The 17,157-nt window shown below is 38.5% G+C and overlaps 1 protein-coding gene across 2 annotated transcripts in view; it reads left to right on the top strand.

Moving 5' to 3' along the window:
* Positions 1-15,361, top strand: part of MTR (5-methyltetrahydrofolate-homocysteine methyltransferase) — a 130,367-nt gene extending 115,006 nt beyond the window's left edge. The window contains exon 34 of one of the 2 annotated variants that reach the window (XR_011074468.1): positions 15,325-15,361. The gene's annotated coding sequence lies outside the window, so the exon portion shown is untranslated. Of the gene's footprint in view, positions 1-6,700; positions 6,767-15,324 lie in introns of those variants that run through there. The other variant, XR_011074469.1, reaches the window with a different exon arrangement.
* Positions 15,362-17,157: the final 1,796 nt, after the last annotated feature.

The following is a 17,157-nucleotide window of genomic DNA, read 5'->3' as shown; positions in this document are numbered from 1 at the left end:
AGGCGGATTCTTAACCACTGCACCACCAGGGAAGCCCCACAAAATGTCTTAAGTGGTTCCCTCTGGGCAATAGGACTGGGGGACCAGGGGTGAGGGCCTCATGGTTTGGATATTTCTCACTCTTTCTGCACTGTTTTGAATTTTTACAACAAAGATATAAATATTACTGTACTTTAAAAAAGGTTAGCTCGGCAACAAATCCAACTTGAAATAGATGCTGTTTTGAATAATCTGAGTGAAAAGTTAGCACTTAAGTGAGCTAACTCCTAAGCTTGGTCGTATTTCTCAACACTTGGAATAGCTAATTCCATTTACATTCTCCCTTCTTCAAATATAATTTTCAAAGATCTCTTTTGCCTCCTCCCTTGCTTTTAAGTATTATTATAGCCTTTTGGAGACTCATAAAACAAGCAATCTCTGGAATTGTTGTCTAGGAAAGGATCTTGGATTAAATGATTTTTGAGAACCTTGAGAAGCAGATATGCCATGAAATGGAAGAAACAAAAACCAGACAGACTCATGAATGATGTTTATCACAGTCTTTGCCTTCCATAACGCAAATACATATGGCAACCTATAGAGTATGAAGCTTGCAGAAGCTGAGAAAAGAACTTTGAACTTTTTACAGTTCTGTTTGTTCTTTCACCCAGAGAGAAACCAGAATAGAGAAAAGTGACATTTCATTCCAGATTATCTGAAAGAATTTCAGTGGTTACCTGTCTTTAATCATGAGGCATAATCCTCTTTGAGGAAAGAAGAGGCATTTATTTTGTGCGTGTTTTCAGTGCAAATATCTGAAATCCAGTTGTCTTGGTGAATAGTGTTAAATATCATTAATTAAAAATACTTCAGGTCTCGGGAGATACATGGACCAAGTGGCAGCGACAAAGACATCTGAACTGCCCCTGCCGAAAATGGGCGCACGAGACAGACAATAAGTGTTTCCAAGGCTTTTGGCTACATGTGCATCTTCTTATCTCAGTTTATGCAGAATTTATGGATGATGGTGTTTGAGATGAAAGACTGAGGAAAATTCAGAAGAGACTGATGTTAACGAAGGTGAACTCTCCTCAGGGATTAAATATAAGACACCTCAACCTAGAGGAGAAGTATGTTTTACACAAACATTTGATGGTGGAAGATTGGCTGGGTGGATCTTAGCAAAAGCAAAGGAAGATGATATACATGCGAAGATTTCTATATATGACAGCCTCTCCTGGAGTATGATGAAAGGATTTCTTCCTCCCTCTAGTGTAAAGCTAGCCTCCTCAATCGTTATAACCAAGATCAGCTTCTTCTCAAGGAAGATGGCAAACAGAAGAACTGAAAGAAATCTAAGTACCTGGCAACAGAGGACCAGTATTGAAATCTAGACCAAAGCACTGTCTGCTGTATTTGCAAAACTCTTTATTTTCACTGATAAACCTTTAATAGTTCAGTAAGATACTTTTTCTGAAATTTGTGTTAGTTTCATATAATTTGGCTTATTAATATAGGTTGTATTTGAATAGTAAGTATAAAATCCAGATTTTCAGTTTCACTTACTTGAATGCACAATGCATGAATACACATAAACACCCTGAGGTTCTGAGTGAAAAGCAGGTTAATTTAAAAATCTTATAATACATACTGTAATATATAAAATTCAGCCACCATAAAATATATAGTACACACTAAAGTCATCATCTTTAACTGTTTCTTAGAATTACTTGCTATTAAGATACTAAATTCAGTATATTTCGAATGAAATCGTAGATATTGCTGTTAAACCAGTGATAAGATTCAAAAGCAGCAAATTTATTTTAAAAAGGAAATGCATATGTAGATCAGTGTCTTTCAAGCCTGGACCCCTTTGAAAGAGTACATGTTCTCACAGGCAATCCCCCCTCCCCTGCAGCGTGACTTAAAACTTAGTTTTAAGTTTTTAAGCATGACTTAAAACTTAGTTTTATTATGACATTGCTTGCATGTGTACTGTCATAAAATCAGGGATAAATTCCTCAAGCTTATTTTACCTATACTGATATACAACCAGAATAGAGTTATACAAATACAACTACAAAACCAATACAATTTAAATTCAGTGATCAGTGATATTCATAACGATGAGCCGAAAGTATTCCAGTATTCCCACAAGAGCCTTCATCATCCAAGACCCATGAAAATTCGGTATAGCTTCAGTATTAGGCACATTTTACCGTGCGAATTACTGTATTTGAAGGCTGGCCACCCAAGGATGATAAGGGTGATTCCTTTCCTTTAACCAGAAAATAGATAAAGAGAAATTCTTCCCCCGTTGTCAGATAACAGAGTATCTTCTGCTCTCATCCGTGGCAAAAGAGCCAAGCCTGACGTAGCTTAAACTAGAGAAGGCGGGGGAGGGGGGTGGTGCTGAAGTGAAGGAGGTTCACTGGGGTGAATGAAAAGATGTAGAAGAAATGTCACAGAATGAGGGAGTGTGTCATGAAGGAGGTTCACTGGGGTGAATGAAAAGATGTAGAAGAAATGTCACAGAATGAGGCAGTGTGTCATGACGGGGTGTCAGCACAGACCCTGGAAGCTGAAGGGGCTGGTGCCTGGCAGGGCTGAGTCACTTACCACCCTTGGCATTGAGGGGGAAGGAAAACGCTAATTTTAGATGGTTTGTATCGGATTAGCAGGAGGATCTGACTTCAGAAAGCACAGTAATTATTGGGTTTTATTAAGTGAAAAGTGAGGTTTGGCTTTGGATGCCACCTTTAAATTTTGACTCACAAAGTGTGTGGTGGGGAGGTTGAGATTTCTGGATGGTGGAGAGCAGAAACGAATTTTACAAAGGGTTTGGTAGTATAAGTAGCCAACATTTGTGGGCACATTTGAGGGTGGGGAGCAGGGGGAAAAACAGGAAAGAGTAACGGAGTCACGACTGCCTTAAAAATGGGGAGAGAGTGGAAAGGATTCTAGTGGGACCAAGCCTTCCTTCTGTAGGGAAAAGACGTGGGTGCTTACTCTAGTGGGATGGGTGTGTTGCCAATCACTTTGATTTTACGAATACAGGCCACTTCGCTGACTCCTGAAAGGTAAAAATCTGAAAAACCTTGATTATTTTGTACTGCTAAAATTTGCTATAATAGGGGAAAAACCATTTATATCTACCTTTTAAACTTTTTTTTCCATGAGCTCAAACAATGCTGATGATATTAGAGAGAGAAAATGCTGATTGTGCAAATGACCTCTCCTTTTGCTTTGGCTGAGATCCCCAAGAGGGGAAGAATTTACTGTCATGTGGCATTTGTGCCTTCATTCATATTCATTCAGTCCATTCGTTTATATGTTCATTTATCAAACATTTATTGGGTCAGGTCCTGTTCTAAGGGTTGGGTATACAATGAGTCACATTCCCTGGCCTCATGGAGAGTAGTAGTGAACTGACTCCCTCCAGGACTTTGTATCATTCACGTCTTGAACATCCTTCACTGCAGATTCAAAAGCAGAGGAGGTGGGGCTTCCCTGGTGGCACAGTGGTTGGGAATCCACCTGCCAATGCAGGGGACACCGGTTGGATCCCTGGTCCTGGAAGATCCCACATGCCGCGGAGCAGCTAAGCCCATGCGCCACAACTACTGAGCCTGCACTCTAGAGCCTTCCAGTGCAGGGGGTGCGGGTTCGATCCCTGGTCCAGGAGCTAAGATCCCACATGCCTCAGGGCCAAAAAACCAAAACATAAAAAAAAGAAAAGAAAAAGGAAAAAAAAAAAAACAGAAGCAGTATTGTAACAAATAAAGACTTTTAAAAATAAATAAATAAATAAATAAAATAAACTTAAAAAATAAAAGGGCAAGAGCCATCTCTTCCGCTTTCTTTGCATGGTTTGAAACTTTGAAGAGATTGAGGAGAGCAGATGTTAGGTGTTTGTTAATGAACCGGCTGGCCTGAGATGAATGGTTTTGTCTTTCAGTGGACAAGTGTGTGATTAGCTGTAGCGTAAGTTCTGTACTCTTCACCAATGCCTTCCCCCCACATCTCCAACAATTACTAGCTGGGTGACACTGGGCAACCTACATGGCCTCTGTGAGCTGCGGCTTCTCCCTCTCTAAGATGACAGTGATGCTGGCACTCACCTGGCAGGATAGAGCAGGAGCTGGGATGAAGTCCTCCGCAGAAGGCATCCAGCATGTGCCTGGCTTAACATAAAAAATCTTCATTAACCAAAGAATGATAATGGAGACCCTTGGGAGATGTTTGATTTTCTCCATGCTTTACGGAAAAATGAATGCAACACCACATCAGACATACCTCATTTATAGACAGTGTGTGTGACTCTAATTATGAATACCAGAGGCACAAAGGGAGTTCAGGGGCAAGCAACGTTAATAGGGATGATATGGGGAATTTTCCAGAGGGAGCTATAAATATCACGGATGAGCCAACTGGGTGCAAATCAAGGCCATTGCTAATTAAGAGAAGGTGATTTGGGTTTTGTCAAGTACCTTATCAAATGTAGCATCACATTTTTGTACATTAACCTTCTCTATAGAAATTTTATTTTAATTTTGACTGGATTGAGTCCTGAATAGACATAAGTGGGAAACTTGTTTTGGTTCTACAATTATAGACAATATTCCTGTTACAGGATTGACGTTTTACAAATGGATTATTCCAGTCATGAGGAGAATTATCAGACATGATGAGTAGTTTAGTGAAATCCACAGCACACGTGGAAAAGCACCCCAAATACACTACGTTATATTTGCATTATTTTAAAAGTTCATATAACAATAGGTAGCATTTTTCATTATAAAACTTGTTCATTGCAAAAAGCTTGTAAACTCTATAAAAGTATGCAGAGGAGAATAATTCATGGTTCTATAATCCCCGTTTAGCTAGTATTAATGTTTTATTATATTTCTTTCCATAGTCTTTCCTTCTTTCTTTCCTTCTGTCCATCCATGTGTGGGTAAGCTGAGTAGTGACCCCCAAAGATATCCACATCCTAGTCCCCAGAACCTGTGAATATTACCTTATATGACAAAAGATGTGATTAAGAATCTTGAAATGGGGCGATTATTCTGGCTAATCCGGTGAGGCCTAAGTGCAGTCACACCTGTCCTTAGAAGAGGGAAGCAGGGGGAGATTTGACACAGAAGAGGAAGGCAAAGTCACCACTGAAGCAAGACACTGTGCCACTGGCTTTGGAGATGGAGGAAAGCGCCATGAACCAAGGAAGTGAGGCAGCTCCCAGAAGCTGCAAAAGCAAGGAAATGGATTCTCTCCAGAGCCTCTGGAAAGAGGGCAGTCCTGCTGACGCCTTGATTCTGGCCAGTGATACTGATTTCTGACCCACAGAACTGTAAGAGAATAAATGTACGTTGTCTAAGCCACCAAGTTCATGGTTATTTGTTATAGCAGTGACAGGAAATGAATATACCATGAATGTATCAATTTTTATACCTATCAACCTACTTACCACATACCTTTTATAATATGACTTATATGTTACTGTATATATAAAGCTACACATACATATTATATATACTACACATACATATTATATATATAATATACATACACATTGTATATATCCATGTACCAGTGTTATTTTTTATTTGGTTAAAATATACATAACATGAAATTTACCATCTAAATCATTTTAAGTGTACAGTTCTGTGGCATTAAGTACCTTAACATTGTTATGCAACCATCACCACCATCCATCTTCAGAACTTTTTCATCTTCCCCAACTAACACTGTATACACATTAAACAGTCACTCCCCATTTCCTCTCCCCCTACTCCCAACCCTTGGCAACCACCATTCTACTCTCTGTTTCTATGAAGTTGGCTCCTCTAGGTACCTCATATATTTGGAATCATACAGTATTTGTCCCTTTGTGACTTATCTTGTTTCACTTAAGAATAATGTCTAAAATGTTCATCCATGTTGTAGCATATGTCAGAATTTCCTTCCCTTTTACGGCTGAATTATATTCCATTGTATGAATACGCCACATTTTTATAGCCATTCATTAATTGATAGAGACTTGGGTTGCTTCCACCTTTTGGCTATTTCGAATAACGCTACTATGAACATTGGTGTACAAATATCTGATTGTGTCCCTGCTCTCATTTCCTTTGGGTATATAGCCAGAAGTGGAATTGCTGAATCATTTGGTAATTCTATGTTTAATTTTTTGAGGAATTGCCATACTGTTTTCCACAGCAGCTGTACCATTTTACATTATCACCTATAGTGCACAAGGGCTCCAGTTTCTCACCAACATTTGTTATTTTATTTTATTTTATTTTTGATAATAGCCATCCTAATGGGTGTAAAGTGGTGTCTCATTATGGCTTATACATATCTATTTTTATATTACTTTTTTTCCACCTTGTTTTAAATCAAATTCTTCAAAGATTTTTTTAAGCCTATGTAACAATCTATTCTAAATACATGCTATAACTTATATAACCATTCCTCCTTGTGGAACGTTTGGCTCTTTCTAACTTTTTACCATTGTAGGTTACAAAAGTGTGAGCATAAATGAACACTACACCTTTGTCCACATCTCTGAGAACATCCTAAGAATGAATTACTCAAAGGAGCATTACATTGAAAACTGTTGGTGTGTTTAACCAAATTGCTTTCCAAAAGGCTGTTTCAATCTGCAGACTGTGAGAGTGCTTAGTAGCACATTTTTACACGTATTTTTTTTTTTTTTCAGGTGCAGGGTATCTTTACAATACAGATGAGAATACCTGTGAACTTGAACATCCATAGAAGCAGAATCCACTTGCTTATTTGGGTACAAAAGGCTAATTTTTTTTGTCAATGTTGGGTTGGATTGTTGGTTTTAAAGACAGACTTGATTTATCTTTAGATTCTCAAGAGATAAAACTTCCACATGAAAAAAAAAGGCAGTTTTTTTTTTTTAATTTTTGAATTTTATTTTATTTTTTTTATACAGCAGGTCCTTATTAGTCATCAGTTTTATACACATCAGTGTATACATGTCAATCCCAATTGCCCAATTCATCACACCACCAACACCACCCCCCTGCCACTTTCCCCCCTTGGTGTCCATACGTTTGTTCTCTGCATCTGTGTCTCAATTTCTGCCCTGCAAACCGGTTCACCTGTACCACCTTTCTAGGTTCCACATACATGTGTTAATATACGATATTTGTTTTTCTCTTTCTGACTTACTTCACTCTGTATGACAGTCTCTAGATCCATCCACGTCTCAACAAATGACCCAATTTCGTTCCTTTTTAAGGCTGAGTAATATTCCATTGTATATATGTACCACATCTTTATCGATTCGTCTGTCGATGGGCATTTAGGTTGCTTCCATGACCTGGCTATTGTAAATAGTGCTGCAATGAACATTGGGGTGCATGTGTCTCTTTGAATTATGGTTTTCTCTGGGTATATGCCCAGTAGTGGGATTGTGGGATCATATGGTAATTCTATTTTTAGTTTTTAAGGAACCTCCATACTGTTCTCCATAGTGGCTGTATCAATTTACATTCCCACCCACAGTGCAAGAGGGTTCCCTTTTCTCCACACCCTCTCCAGCATTTGTTGTTTGTAGATTTTCTGATGATGCCCATTCTAACTGGTGTGAGATGATACCTCATTGTAGTTTTGATTTGCCTTTCTCTAATAATTAGTGATGTTGAGCAGCTTTTCATGTGCTTCTTGGCCATCTGTATGTCTTCTTTGGAGAAATGTGTATTTAGGTTTTCTAACCATTTTTGGATTGGGTTGTTTGTTTTTTTAATATTGAGCTGCATGAGCTGTTTATATATTTTGGAGATTAATCCTTTGTCAGTTGCTTCATTTGCAAATATTTTCTCCCATTCTGAGGGTTGTGTTTTCGTCTTGTTTATGGTTTCCTTTGCTGTGCAAAAGCTTTGAAGTTTCATTAGGTCCCATTTGTTTATTTTTGTTTTTTATTTCCATTACTCTAAGAGGTGGATCAAAAAAGATCTTGCTGTGATTTATGTCAAAGAGTGTTCTTCCTATGTTTTCCTCTAAGAGTTTTATAGTGTCCGGTCTTACATGTAGGGCTCTAATCCATTTTGAGTTTATTTTTGTGTATGGTGTTAGGGAGTGTTCTAATTTCATTCTTTTCCATGTAGCTGTCCAGTTTTGCCAGCACCACTTATTGAAGAGACTGTCTTTTCTCCATTGTATATCCTTGCCTCCTTTGTCATAGATTAGTTGACCATAGGTGCGTGGGTTTATCTCTGGGCTTTCTATCTTGTTCCGTTGATCTATATTTCTGTTTTTGTGCCAGTACCATATTGTCTTGATTACTGTAGCTTTGTAGTATAGTCTGAAGTCAGGGAGTCTGATTCTTCCAGCTCTGTTTTTTTTCCTCAAGACTGCTTTGGCTATTCGGGGTCTTTTGTGTCTCCACACAAATTTTAAGATTTTTTGTTCTAATTCTGTAAAAAATGCCATTGGTAGTTTGATAGGGATTGCATTGACTCTGTAGATTGCTTTGGGTAGTATAGTCATTTTCACAATATTGGTTCTTCCAATCCAAGAACATGGTATATCTCTCCATCTGTTGGTATCATCTTTAATTTCTTTCATCAGTGTCTTATAGTTTTCTGCATACAGGTCTTTTGTCTCCCTAGGTAGGTTTATTCCTAGGTATTTTATTCTTTTTGTTGCAATGGTAAATGGGAGTGTTTCCTTAATTTCTCTTTCAGATTTTTCATCATTAGTGTATAGGAATGCAAGAGATTTCTGTGCATTAATTTTGTATCCTGTAACTTTGCCAGATTCATTGATTAGCTCTAGTAGTTTTCTGGTGGCATCTTTAGGATTCTCTATGTATAGTATCATGTCATCTGCAAACAGTGACAGTTTTACTTCTTCTTTTCCATTTTGGATTCCTTTTATTTCTTTTTCTTCTCTGATTGCTGTGGCTAGGACTTCCAAAACTATGTTGAATAATAGTGGTGAGAGTGGACATCCTTGTCTTAGAGGAAATGCTTCCAGTTTTTCACCATTGAGAATGATGTTTGCTGTGGGTTTGTCATATATGGCCTTTATTATGTTGAGGTAGGTTCCCTCTATGCCCACTTTCTGGAGAGTTTTTATCATAAATGCGTGTTGAATTTTGTCAGAAACTTTTTCTGCATCTATTGAGATGATCATATGGTTTTTATTCTTCTGTTTGTTAATATGGTTTATCACATTGATTGATTTACATATATTGAAGAATCCTTGCATCCCTGGGATAAACCCCACTTGATCATGGTGTATGATCCTTTTAATGTGTTGTTGGATTCTGTTTGCTAGTATTTTGTTGAGGGGTTTTGCATCTATATTCATGAGTGATATTGGTCTGTAATTTTCTTTTTTTGTAGTATCTTTGTCTGGTTTTGGTATCAGGGTGATGGTGGCCTCATAGAATGAGTTTGGGAGTGTTCCTTGCTCCACAATTTTTTGGAAGAGTTTGAGAAGGATAGGTGTTAGCTCTTCTCTAAATGTTTGATAGAATTCACCTGTGAAGCCATCTGGTCCTGGACTTTTGTTTGTTGGAAGATTTTAAATCACAGTTTCAATTTCAGTGCTTGTGATTGGTCTGTTCATATGTTCCATATCTTCCTGGTTCAGTCTTGGAAGGTTATACCTCTCTAAGAATTTGTCCGTTTCTTCCAGGTTGTCCATTTTATTGGCATAGAGTTGCTTGTAGTAGTCTCTTAGGATGCTTTGTATTTCTGCGGTGTTTGTTGTAACTTCTCCTTTTTCATTTCTAATTTTATTGATTTGAGTCCTCTCCCTCTTTTTCTTGATGAGTCTTGCCAATGGTTTATCAATTTTGTTTATCTTCTCAAAGAACCAGCTTTTAGTTTTGTTGATCTTTGCTATTGTTTTCTTTGTTTCTATTTCATTTATTTCTGCTCTGATCTTTATGATTTCTTTCCTTCTGGTAACTTTGGGTTTTGTTCTTCTTTCTCTAGTTCCTTTAGGTGGAACGTTAGATTGTTTATTTGAGATTTTTCTTGTTTCTTGAGGTAGGCTTGTATTGCTATAAACTTCCCTCTTAGAACTGCTTTTGCTGCATCCCATAGATTTTGGATCGTCGCTTTTTCTTTTTTTTTTTTTTAGAATTTTTTTTTAATTCGTTTATTTATTTATTTATTTTTGGCTGTGTTGGGTCTTCGTTTCTGTGCGAGGGCTTTCTCTAGTTGCGGAAAGCGGGGGCCACTCTTTCATCACGGTGCATGGGCCTCTCACTATCGTGGCCTCTCTTGTTGCGGAGCACAGGCTCCAGATGCGCAGACTCAGTAGTTGTGGCTCACGGGCCTAGTTGCTCCGCGGCATGTGGGATCTTCCCAGACCAGGGCTCGAACCCATGTCCCCTGCATTAGCAGGCAGATTCTCAACCACTGTGCCACCAGGGAAGCCTCCATCGTGTTTTCATTGTCATTTGTCTCTAGGTATTTTTTGATTTCTTCAGTGATCTCTTGGTTATTTAGTAACGTATTGTTTAGCCTCCATGTGTTTGTGTTTTTTACGGTTTTTTCCCTGTAACTCATTTCTAATCTCATAGGGTTGTTGTCAGAAAAGATGCTTGATATAATTTCAGTTTTCTTAAATTTACTGAGGCTTGATTTGTGACCCAAGATGTGATCTATCCTGGAGAATGTTCCGTGCGCACTTGAGAAGAAAGTGTAATCTGCTGTTTTTGGATGGAATGTCCTATAAATATCAATTAAATCTATCTGGTCTATTGTGTCATTTAAGGCTTCTGTTTCCTTATTTATTTTCATTTTGGATGATCTGTCCATTGGTGTAAGTGAGGTGTTAAAGTCCCCCACTATTATTGTGTTACTGTCGATTTTCTCTTTTATAGCTGTTAGCAGTTGCCTTATGTATTGAGGTGCTCCTATGTTGGGTGCATATATATTTATAATTGTTATATCTTCTTCTTGGATTGATCCCTTGATCATTATGTAGTGTCCTTCCTTGTCTCTTGTAACATTCTTTATTTTAAAGTCTATTTTATCTGATATGAGTATTGCTACTCCAGCTTTCTTTTGATTTCCATTTGCATGGAATGTCTTTTTCCATCCCCTCATTTTCAGTCTGTATGTGTCCCTAGGTCTGACGTGGGTCTCTTGTAGACAGCATCTAGATGGGTCTTGTTTTTGTATCCATTCAGCAAGCCTGTGTCTTTTGGTTGGAGCATTTAATCCATTCACGTTTAAGGTAATTATCGATATGTATGTTCTTATGGCCATTTTCTTAATTGTTTTGGGTTTGTTTTTGTAGGTCCTTTTCTTCTCTTGTGTTTCCCACTTAGAGAAGTTCCTTTAGCATTTGTTGTAGAACTGGTTTGGTGGTGCTGAATTCTCTTAGCTTTTGCTATAACAAAATTGGTATAGAGGACACATATCTCAACATAAGAAAAGCCATTTATGACAAAGCCACAGCCAACATCATACTCAATGGTAAAAAACTGAAAGCTTTTCCTCTAAAACCAGGAACAAGCCAAGGATGACCACTCTTGCCGTTTCTATTTAACATAGTAATGGAAGTCCTAGCCATAGCAATCAAACAAGAAAAAGAAAGAAAATGCATCCAAATAGGAAGAGAAGTAAAACCATCACTATTTGCAGATACTATATACAGAAAACCCTGAAGTTTCTACCAAAAAAACTGTTAGAACTAATGAATTCCGTAAAGTTGCAGGATACAAGATCAGTGTACAGAAATCTGCTGCTTTTCTATACACTAATAATGAACTTATCAGAAAGAGAAAACAATCCCATTTATAATTGCATCAAAAAATAATAAAATACCTAGGAATAAAGTTAACCAAGGAAGTGAAGGACCAATATTCTGAAAACTATAAGATGGTGATGAAGGAAATTGAAGACAGTACAAATAAATGGAAAGATATCCCATGTTCATGGATTAGAGGAATTAATATTATTAAAATGTCTATACTTCCCAATGCAATCTACAGATTCAATGCAATTAGTATCAAAGTGCCCATGACATTTTTCACAGAACTTGAACAAATAATCCTAAAATTTGTACAGAACCACAGAAGACTTGAAATAGCCAAAGCAATCTTGAGAAAAAGGAAGAAAGCTGGAAGTATCATAATTCCTGATTTCAAACTATACTACAAAACTACAGTTACCAAAACAATATGGTACTGGCACAAAAACAAACACATAGATTAATGGAACCAAATTAATTAAAGAGCACCCAGAAATAAATTCATGTACATATGGTCATTTAATCTACAACAAAGGAGACTAAAATATACAATGGGGAAATGACAGTTTTTTCAATAAATGGTGTTGGGAAAACTGGACAGCCACATGTAAAAGAACAAAATTTGAACATTTTCTCACATTATATACAAAAATAACTTCAAAATGGACTAAAGACCAAATTGTAAACCAGAAAGCCTAAAACTCCTAGAAATAGACATAGGCAGTACAGTCTTTTACATAAGTTTTAGCAATTTTCTTTTGGCTCTGTCTCCTCAGGCAAGGGAAATGGAACCTGAAACTTAAAAGCTTTTGCACAGTGTAGGAAACCATCAATAAAATGAAAGACAGCATACTAAATGGGAGAAGATATTTGCAAATGGTATGTCTGATAAGGGATTAATAATATCCAAAATATATAAACAGCTCAAACAACTCAATATCAAAAAACCAAATAAACCGATTAAAAAATAGGCAGAAGACCTGAATAGACATTTTCCAAAGAAGACATACAGATGGACAACAGGCACATAAAAAGGTGCTTAACATCATGAATCATCAGGGAAATGCAAATCAAAACCACAATGAGATATCACTTCTACCTGTCAGAATGGCTATCATCAAAAAGACAATAAATGTTGGCAAGGATGTGGTGAAAAGGGAACTCTAGTAAACTATTGGAGGGAATGTAAATTGGTACAGCCACTGTGGAAAACAGTATGGAGGTTCCTCAAAAAGTTAAAAATAGATCTAATATATGATCCAACAATCTCATTTCTGGGTATTTAGCCAAAGGAAATAAAATCATTATCTTGAAGAAATATCTGTACCTCCAAGTCCTTATAGTCAATGTAGCATTATTTGCAATAGCTAAGGTATGGAAACAACATAAGTGTCTGTTGACAGAAGAATGAATAAAGAAAGTATGAGATACACACACACACACACACACACACATACACACGCACACACACACTGGAATTTTATTCAGTCATAAAAAAGGAAATCCTGACATTTGCAGCAACATAGACAAAACTTGAGGGCTAAGTAAAATAAGCCGGACAGAAATAGACAAATACTGCATGGTATCACTTATTAGTGGAATCTTTAAAAAAAAGATCAAACTCATAGAAACAGAGAGTGGAATGCTGGTTGCCAAGGGCTCAGAAGTGGGTAAATGGGAATAAAGGGTACAAACTTTCAGTTATAAGATGAATAATGTGTGAGGATCTAATGTATAAAATGGTGACTATTGTTATAATACTATAGTGTACAATTGAAATTTACTGAGAGAGTAGAACTTAAGTGTTCTCACACACACACAAAAAGATAACTGTATGAGGTGATGGATGTGTTAGTTAACTTGATTGTGGGCATCGTTTCACAATGTATTGGTTTGGCCAAAAAGTTCGTTCGGGTTTTCCGGAACAAACTTTTTGGCCAACCCAATATATGTACATCAAATTGTCACATGTACACTTTTCATATATTACAATTTTATATGTCAATTATACCGCAGTAAAGCTGAAACAAGCACTACTTTTGTTAGTAAAACATGTTTTTCATTGTTGGAGAAAACAGTTACAGATATGGAAAGGAGACATGACTATTGCCAAAGCTGGCACTCTCTGGTATCTCTTTTTAATCTGAATTTTTAAAAATATCCAGGAATTTAGAAACATTTTGGATAAATAGGAATTTATTGTAGAATAAATCAGAATTTTGATAGTGACATCTTTTGACATATGTTGATTCTTGCTTAGGATTATTCTAAGACCATATCCCAGGTATTTAATAGATTTTGCTTTGCTTTGGAGTTTTCAAAGAAAATACACCTTAAAAATTCTTTCTTACAAAAAGGAAAAGCGATTTGCAAAATATATGCATGAAACAAGAGGAATTTTCTGTCAGAAATAAGTAGGCATAGTCCTCGGCGAAGGCTGAATTGTCTGGTGTTTCCATTTTAAGCCTCTTAGCTACATTTCTGTTTCTGTAGAGCAAGAGAAGATCCCAGAAAAGTAATTTTTCTTCCTTTGTAGAAACTTCTTTATCTGGCAGAAAATGGTAACTCATCAAACCTGCAGCAGAAGGCAACTTTTCAACTCAGTCAATATGATCAACATTAAGCATCCATCAAATGAAGGATTGGGAGTGATAACCTTAAAAAATCCTGCTAGGCAACTAGTTATTGATTCTCTGTTCAGCCTGATGCATGAAGGTGCAAAGGCAACAAGTGATTGGAGAAAACACAAACCTGCCTGCCTGCCTGCCTGCCTACCTTCCTTCATCGGGCTGGGTCAGGCAGGACTTCCGGCCAGAAAGCATCATTTTTGGTTTTACCCAACACATAGTTCTTTCATCCCAATCCATCAGAATTTGATTCTAGCAAGAGGTCTGCTCTTCCTTGCCTTTCCTTGGGAGTCTCAGAAAAGCCCAAAGAACAATTTACAATAAAATTTAATTACTTTTAGCCTGGCCGTTCATATGCTTGGGACTATTTGGAGGCTGAAGTTTGTGACTTATACCAAGAAAAAAAATTGGCGTGTTTAATAGTATGAAGGAGCTTGTAGAAAGGGCTTAAATTATTTTGGAGATTAAATTCTTTTCAGGGGCTTTAGAAGCACTGATTCATATTAAAATAATAAATGTGCTAATTACATTTTAATCGTTTCACCTCATTAAGCCAATACCACAAGACCTCTCATTAGCCACACCACCTTCACAGGTGAGAATGATTATAGGTCTTGTGCAGAGACTCCTGGAGTCCATCAGCTGGCAACAGGCTGAGCTACCCTTGACCAGAATCAGAACGGAAGAGATCTTTCTGGCAGCATCCTTCTCCCACTGCTACAGGTGTTCAGTGCCCTTAGGTTTTCTGCATTAACATTTCTGAAAGCTTTCCTTGCCCAGTTACCTTAAAAAGGGTCAAGTAAATAAGTGGTGCTTTATTATAGCCCTTGTAACTTCCTGTTACAATGACTTACTCATGTTTCTCTCCCTACTAGACTGTCACTTCTAGTCAATAAATTCTCATTGAATAAACTAGTGTGTGATTGATGAAAGTTATAAATGACCGATACTGTTTTGTCCATTTCAGAGTAATTAAAATGTAATGAACTAGACTATAAGCCCCTGGTGGACCAAGAATAGGTCTTACTGAAGTTGCATCCTGGAAGATAACACAATGGCTGGCACAAAACGTTTGCTCAATAAATAATAATGAAAAGATCGTGACAATCTCTTAACCTCAAAGGAGCAAGCTCTAATTGGAGAATTCTGACCTTGGATGAGAACAGACTTGGATGGGCATCTTTCCAGTTGCTCCTTGGAGTTACATGTCCCCACAGGGATCCCCAAAGGGGGAAATAACCTGTGTGAATAACTGCCTTTGACTCCGACCCAGCTGAACTACAGCAAACAGCTACCCGACAGTCGTGAATTGGCTCTCACTGGACGTGTCCAGGGAGAGTCAGGATACATTGAAGTCATTGGACCAGAGTCCCTCCATCCAGAGGATCACATGAGCACCGAGGCTCCGTGGGTCATGTTCTAATTTACTGCATTATTCACAGAGTGACAACAGAGGACTGTCATTATCATCCAACGAGGGCTCAGCATTACCAAAGAAGCAATGAGAATGTCTTCCAACGCAGAGCTTGAAATGGCTTGTCGCAGCTGGGTGGGATGCCCAAGCACATAAATCAATTCCTGTCTTAATTAATCAGGGTCTGCTGAACACCTTGAAATTGGAAAGAGACATGTAACAAAAGTTACATAACAGACCTCCAGCTGCCGCCAGTCCCCTGCCAGCCCCTGAAAATCCGTTTAGTAACTTTGTTCTGATGAGCCACCTTTTCTGTCTCAGATGAAGGTAAACAATTCACAAGAAAACATCTCAAAACCTCTCCTCCTGCTAGCGGATGTGATTTGGCTGAGTGTTGTGTATTTACTTGAGTTGATTGAAGGAAGGGAAAAAACGCTCATCTGGTAGCAGGCAAATCTGCGAAGTGTTGAGAGGGTGTGATCATTTTACAAAACAGTCCAGCCGGTTTACACTCTTGGTTTAGAAAAAAAATATTCTTTCCTCTTCATTCCAAAGTTAAAGGTTTGTTTTGGAAATGGAAGGAAACTTCATGACTCACTCTTGTTCCTGTCGAATACTGACATAGAGATGAAGGAATAAAGAGAGAAACGAACGGGTGATAAAGGAAAATCAAAAGACTGGTGTCTTGTGGGTGGGGGAGGGAGTTAGTCCTCCTGTCTTCCCACCTTTGTAAACTTCATGCTTTGACAGTGGGCACCAAGTCTTCCTCAAAGCCTTGAGGCTTAGAAACCTGTCTGGAAGGTTTGGGGGAGGGGCTTGTGCCCAGGGAAGAGCAGCGTTCACATCAAGGACGTTTCAAGCTCGACCATTTGTATTTCACCAGAGAGAGAAAATTTGCTTTAAGCACCTGTGAAGACACCACAGAAAGCAACCTGGGGGGGTGGGGTGGGGACAGAGGTGTGTCCCCGGGGGAACTTGTGCCACAGAGAGATGGAGAAACGCATGCGGGGGGCAAGAGAGCGAGGACAGCAAGAGCTAGTGAAGACCGATGAAGGATGAAGGAAGAGGAATTGGTGCAGAATGGGGAGAAGAGAGGGGAGAGACATGGATATAATCCTCTCTCTCTGTCTCTCTCTCTGCCCTTGGATGCTCAGTGACCTTCGTTGGAGACACCACGGCCCCCCAGCCCATCCCCGCGTCAGCCAGGTACCCCTCCACGCTCAGGCCCCCAGCCCTTGCCCCTCTCTTTCTCTCACACCCACACCCAATCCATCAGTACGTGCAGTTGCCTCTCTCAGCAAATGTACCCCGTCGAGAAGCCCAGCTCCTTCTCATGCCCCTCTGCCTCCCTGGACCCGTCTCCTGAGTCACGGCCACGGTCTCCTA

The sequence above is a fragment of the Eschrichtius robustus genome, chromosome 7 (genome assembly GCF_028021215.1).
Source record: "Eschrichtius robustus isolate mEscRob2 chromosome 7, mEscRob2.pri, whole genome shotgun sequence".
NCBI lineage: Eukaryota > Metazoa > Chordata > Mammalia > Artiodactyla > Eschrichtiidae > Eschrichtius > Eschrichtius robustus.
This window is presented reverse-complemented; position numbering and strand designations above follow the sequence as displayed.